Source organism: Eubalaena glacialis, chromosome 5, assembly GCF_028564815.1.
Source record: "Eubalaena glacialis isolate mEubGla1 chromosome 5, mEubGla1.1.hap2.+ XY, whole genome shotgun sequence".
Taxonomy (NCBI): Eukaryota; Metazoa; Chordata; class Mammalia; order Artiodactyla; family Balaenidae; genus Eubalaena; species Eubalaena glacialis.
In genome coordinates, this window is record NC_083720.1 from 109,474,231 (window position 1) to 109,480,985 (window position 6,755).

The 6,755-nt window shown below is 45.6% G+C and overlaps 1 pseudogene; it reads left to right on the forward strand.

Annotated features, from left to right (window-relative positions):
* The first annotated feature begins 5,406 nt into the window (after window positions 1-5,406).
* On the forward strand, window positions 5,407-6,451 carry LOC133092304 (serine/threonine-protein kinase pim-1-like; annotated as a pseudogene).
* The last annotated feature ends 304 nt before the right edge of the window (window positions 6,452-6,755 follow it).

Consider the following 6,755-nt stretch of genomic DNA (forward strand, 5'->3'; position numbering starts at 1 on the left):
AGATAACTCATACAAGTGGTTACTACTGGGCCTGGCCAGGGAGGGTTGTTTCAGTCATTGAAACAACTCAATGTAACAACTAAATTGACATGAGACATATTGTATATTAACACATATATGTGGAATCTAGAAAAATAGTATAGATGATCTTATTTGCAAAGCAGAAATAGAGACACAGATGTAGAGAACAAATGTATGGATACCAAGGTGGAAAGCGGAGGGTGGGAGGAATTGGGAGATTGGGATTGACACATATACACTATTGATACTATGTATAAAATAGACAACTAATGAGAACATACTGTATAGCACAGGGAACTCTACTTAATGCACTGTGGTGACCTAAATGGGAAGGAAATCCAAAAAAGAGGGGATATTTGTCTAGGTATAGCTGATTCATTTTGTTGTACAGTAGAAACTAACACAACATTGTAAAGCAACTGTACGCCAATAAAAATTAATTTAAAAATAAATTGACATGAAACAGATAGACAGAAGATAATCAAATGAAGTTCAGTAACATGGATACATGGGAGAGGCCCAGGGAAACTGAGTAACTCATCAAAATAGCCAAAGCTTCACCTCAAATACATCTTCAGCTAAAGACAAAAGAGGATGTTGAGGGTGGGAGGATCAGTAATGGGAGCTGACCAGGAAAAGCACAGTAAACAAGGGTAAGGTTGTTTATGCAGATTTAAGTCCTTGCTTCTTTCATTGATCAGAGTTTCTAGAGATTTGGTCATCCTCCTCTTTCTGGTACAGAAAGGGAGACACCCTTACAAAGGGAAATTTCCCTTATAAATGTAAATGTTTCTTAAGGGTAACTCCTGCTTGGTGTTCAGTTTTCCTGAATGTCTGCAGTTTCTTAGAAAATAATTGTTAATTGATATGCCAGAAACATATTTTGAGGTGGCAAATTTCTCTCCCCTACATCAGCTACAACATCTTTTTTAACTTTCTCTTCAGCTAAATCTTTTTTTAATCCTGTTATGAAAAATTAAAAGCTTATACAAAGTAGAGGGAATAGGATAATAAACCTCCATGCAATCATCACCCAGAGTGATTATCCTTTTTACAACTTAAGAATCACTTTAGAATTATGTTCTATATTCATAAATAGAATGGACTTAGATTACTTCTCAAGAATTTCCTTATGAAGTCAGTTTGCATCTATGAACCAGAGCTTGAGTAAAAAAAGGAAAAAAGATCATTGCTCACCACCTGGTTCTACAAGGGTTAAGAGGCCACCCACAGCAGTCGCCCTCCAACAGTGGACCCTGATAGGAATTCAGGGTGAAAACCAGGATGAGGTACTCTGTGCTTTGGATAAATGAGCCCCTAGATAGTTAGATGCATATCTCAGAAAGAATTTTCAATGATCCCAGATTCTTGCATCTTCCCACACATAGAAAAGCACTAACTTCATTCACTGGAGATATCTTTTTTTTGTGACTAGCAGTAATATAAGCAGATAGGTTAGGGTGTCCTTGGCAAAAGATGATCAGGCATGGCTTTCTTGACATAAGAGAGACTGTTTTAACCTAAGTCATTTTGTGATCTAAGCCTGGCCTCAATGCTTGCCCTTGAACAGGTCTCAGTAGTCAATGATCGTAAGGGAACAAATGAATGCAGGAACAGAGAAAAGGCAGTCAAACGATAGTGCAGTGATAAAGCAGAGTCCTAGTTCCTCCTCAAAGGATACATGTAATAATACACTTTTGCATTCTGCAGGAACTAAGGCCCCCCACCCAGGTGGAGGATGGAATGATGATGTTGACCCTCTTGACTTCAGTCAACTGAAGTTTGGAGTCTGTTGATCTTTACCCCAATTCTATACCTAATTCTCCTCTGCTTGAGCACCTTCATGAATATGCATGTACCCTCAGCTTAAAACCTCTCAGATTTTGCTGTTCTGGGATACACTGCTTTGGGAAGATCCCTGCTGTTCTCCTTACTTGCTGCAAGTAATAAATCCTTCCTTCTCCTGAACTTTGGTGTGGTTCTGTCTTTTGACACCCACCAAGAAGCAAACCCACTTTTCTGATAACAACATAACATATAATACCACAGCAGATTGAAGGCAGAAGCAAATATGGTAAGCCAGATGTCGTCTATTAAGCCAGAAATTAAAGATGTTGGCAAAAATGTAAAACAATGTCACTCTTCTCACTATTTGTGTTTGTGTTTTAGAAATACATTTTTCATATTAATATGTGATGACTTTATTATTTTTAAGTGACTTCAATTTTTCTGTTTTATTCATAAGAGCAGCTATCAATTGACATTACCAACATAAACAAAACTTCTTTTAGGGTCCTCATTAATATTTAAGGGTATAGGGGAGGAAAACTAACTTTCCCCCTACCCTTCTAGGTTCTTGGCTAAAAACCCCCTGTAGTAAAAAAACAGATTAACAGGAGAAAAAAAAAATTTAACTACATATGCCATCTACATCTGGCAGCAGCACAAAGACATGGAACTAAAAAGGTGGCCAGAGGATTAAGATTTATATACCATCCTGAGCTATGGAAAGGGATGGGAGCCTGGGATTGCCAAGGGGGAGCAGTTCCTGGAATGGTGAGAAGAGGAGCTGGTAAACAAAGTTGTTATTCTTGCAAGAGAGGTTATTTCTGCTAGTAGCTCTTCTGTTTCAGGCCCCCTTTCTAATGACTCTCCTTACCAAAGGGTAACTTCTACTCTGTTTTCAGAGCTTCTGTGTCTAAAGTTTTACAAAACAGTCAGCTCAAAATAATCTTTATGCCAAAGAAGCTTATTCTGCTACCCTTCAGTGTAAACGGGTCTTGAGATAAAAAAGTGAGAACCACTGCTTTAAAGTTCTAAAAGGAAGAAAAATAGGATGAAGATCGATCACAAGAGAAAAGTTTGCCCTTTAACCTGGAGAGGTGACTCCTTGTCTTAAAAAGAAGGTAAAGAGTATGGATTCCCATCTGATTCAGGTCTTACAAGTTTATTACAGGAAGATGAGGGATTTCCTATCTGATAGCCTGTATATTTTATCTACGTATTTATTCACTTAGTGTTTTTCTTGGTATAAGTTACTATAAACAATGTTTAAAGGGTTCTGGTTTCAAGTCATGTTTAGAAAGTCACTTCCTATACCCAGATTGTAAACATGGTCTCCAATATTTTCTTATATATTTATGTGAGGGTTAATTTTACTTGTCAACTTGACTGGCCGTGGGGTGCCTAGGTTAAACATTTCTGGGCGATGAAAGTAGATGAAGTCACAGGGTGTGAGTAGACAGAGATGACAAGAGGGCCCAGGACTGAGCCCTTGGTCATTCCAACCTTGAAAATCCGGGGAGAGAAACTTCGGTTGCCAAACAAAATGGAATAAGCCTGCTATAGTCTATCTCTCCCACTGATTTTGATCTTGGAGAGGCAGCAGTGGGCAGTGGCTTGAAGCAAGATCTTAGTTCTCTGCCCAGGAATCAGACCTGGGTAGCCTGGATGAAGACCCGGAATTCTTGACTAGCAAGGTCTAGAGGCTAGAAGCAGATTTCCCTGGCTCTTGCCCCCAGTGAAAACTGCATTTCTTAGGAGGTAAAAACTGTAAAAACAGGTACAAAGTTTATTATTAGAGACACAGCACAACAAGTGGGAGAGCACACAGAGAAATGGTCTGTTTATTTAAGATAGAGGCATGGTAGAGACACACACCCAGAGAGAAATGGTGTGGGCCTCCCCCCTAATGAGGAGGAGTTCAGTAAAGAGGCCTTTAAATCATTTATATAGGACAGTTCTTCCCGGCCTTTGTTTACCCTTAGCCAATTATCTGGTTTCCTTTTCCACACCTGACCTGCCCTAGGGCCCTCCCCAACACGCGTGTGCAACTTTTTTCCAAGATGGATTCCAACCCAGAGGCCTAGGGGGAGCCTTGGCATCACCTATTCTGGGGTGGCGCCCCCTCCTTTTTGACCCGCAAGGGGCCTTTCTGCCCACGTGCAGTGTCTCCCTTGCCCCAAGGATGGGAAATATGTGGCCTCCTGATCTTTACTCCAACAGGGTTTAGCCCCTCTGTCCTCAGGAGACAAAGCCTGGCTATTTACCCTGTTTCTGCTGTTATTTCTCTTTCGAAGAGCAAACAGGAGGCAGGTTGTAAATATCTAACCTGGAGCCCACCTATCTCCTGTCTCAGGAAATGCAAACAGGAGGCTAGTTGTAAGTGTCTGGCCTGAAGCCCATCTTTTTCTCACCCCAAGAAATGTAAACAGGAGGCCAGTTGTAAATGCCTAGCCTGGAGCCCATCTATCTCCTGCATCAATTTCAACTGAAACCTGGACAAAATACAAAAAGCAGTTACCTGAGGACTCTGAAAAGTAATTAAGGGCAGGCGGACTGGGGAGGGAAGGTAAAACTTGTAGAGCAAGCTGTAAGGTGGCAGTGAGTTTCCTGGGGTTTCCCTCCTTTACTTTCAGCTTTGACCCAAGAGTGGGATGGTGAATCGAAGATGGCAAACCCTTGGAGAAAGACCCTTCTAGTGAGAGGACAGGGAAAGGGCACATGGAGAGTGTGAGTTCTCGCCTTGCTCTGCCTGAGACCAGTTCACGACCCAGTAGGGAAATTGCACTCCAGGGCTACAGAAACGGGGGAAAGAGACCACTTCTTACAAAGAGTGTGTGTGTGTTGGGGGGTGGATTCTCCTGTTATTTTTTCTCTTTTGCCACTTTGTCCTCAGGGAAGGCCCGATTGCTCAGAACTGCACAATAGCATGGGAGGCTAAGTTTGCAGGAAAACACCATCTTTTTGTCCACATGTAATAGGAAAAGAAAGTCAGCGCGTGTGGGGGAAGCAGGTGGGACCTGGAGAAGGGAATTCCCTAACTCTGTGGATAGCTCCAGGCCCACCTCTAGCTGCTTTGAGAAATGAGCTGCAATGTAAACCCACAGGAAGTCCCAGACAGCTCCTGAGTGGCTCATGCCTGGGGCACATCCAAATATATTAAAAGCCTCTTAAAAATCAACAAGAAAGCAAACAACCCAGTTTTAAAAATGGACAAATGACTAGAACGGACATTTCATCAAAGGAGATAAAGAGATGGCAAATAAGCACACGAAAGATGCTCAAAATCCTAGCCATCTGTGAAATGCAAATTAAAAACAAAGATACTACTACACACCTATTACAATAGATAAAACTTTTAAAGAGTGACAGTGTCAAGCTCTGGCAAATAGGTCGAGACTGGAACTCAAGTTGCTGGTAGGAGTGCAAAATGGCACAGTTACTTTGGAAAATAGTTTGTCAGCTTCTTTTAAAGTTAGACCAGGGCCGCAGTGGCAGAGGAAGCGGCACCGGCGGCGGTAGCAGCAGCTACAAGCTCCCTGTGCCGGGGCGCTGCTGCACACGCCCCAGGAGCGGCCCGCCCCGCTGCCCTTGGAGCTGCCTGACCCCGCCAGCGTGTCTGTCGGCCCCCAGCCCGGCAGCGCCCCCAGGAGTCCTCCGACTTGCCTTCGGCCTTTCGCGCCACCCGCAGCCTCAGCCCCAGCCGTAGGCACAGCCACCGGGTCCTGCTGCAGCTCCTCCAGACACAGTCCCTGCGCCGACACCCTGGAGGTTGGGATGCTCTTCTCCAAAATCAACTTGCTTGCCCACCTGCGCGTCGCGCCCTGCCACGATCTGCACGGCACCAAGCTGGCACCCGGCAAGGAGAAGGAGCCCCTGGAGTCGCAGTACCAGGTGGGCCCACTACTCAGGCATCTGTGTGGCCCGTGGCCAACAAGCACGTGGAAGGACCGGATCTCCGACTGCGGAGAGCTGCCTAATGGCACCCGAGTGTCTATGGAAGTGGTTCTGCTGAAGAAGGTGAGCTCGGGCTTCCCCGGCGTCATTAGGCTCCTGGACTGGTTCAAGAGGCCCGACAGTTTCGTCCTAATCCTGGAGAGGCCCGAGCTGGCGCAAGACCTCTTCGACTTGATCACGGAAAGTGGGGCCCTGCAGGAGGAACTGGCCCGCAGCTTCTTCTGGCAGGTCCTGGAGGCACCGTGACATCAAGGACCAGAACACCATTATCCGCCTCAGTCGCTGCGAGTTCAAGCTCATCGACTTCGGGTCAAGGACGCCGTCTACACGGACTTTAATGGGACCCGAGTGTACAGTCCTCCAGAGTGGATCCGCCGCCATGGATACCATGGCAGGTCGGCGGCCGTCTGGTCTCTGGGGATCCTGCTGTAGGATATGGTCTATGGAGATATTCCCTTTGAGCATAATGAAGAGATCACTGGGGCCAAGTTTTCTTAAGGCAGAGGTTTTCTTCAGGCAGAGGCTCTCTTCAGGGTGACAGCATCTCATTAGATTCTGCTTGGCCCTGAGACCATCAGATCAGCCATCCTTCGAAGAAATCCAGAACCATCCGTGGATGCAAGATGTCCTCCTGCCCCAGGAAACTGCTGAGATCCATCTCCACAGCCTGTCACCAGGGCCCAGCAAATAGCTTTTGCAGAAGGTTTTCCCCTCTCTGTCAGATGCTCACGGGAGGGGAAGTGTCTGTTCCCAGCGTCCCAAGTACCAGTGACACTTCTCTCCAAGCAGGACAGTGCTTGATACAGGAACAACATTTACAACTCATTCCAGACCCCAGGCCCTGGAGGCCGCCTCCCAAAGGGAGGAAGAGACTCCACTCCAGCCGCCCTAGGCCTCGACTCCTCCCACAGATGCTCTCCTTCTCATGGAGTCCAGCATCGCTGGACTCTGCAAAATCCCCGGGGGTGGGGGGGTGGGCGTGTGTCAGAATCCTG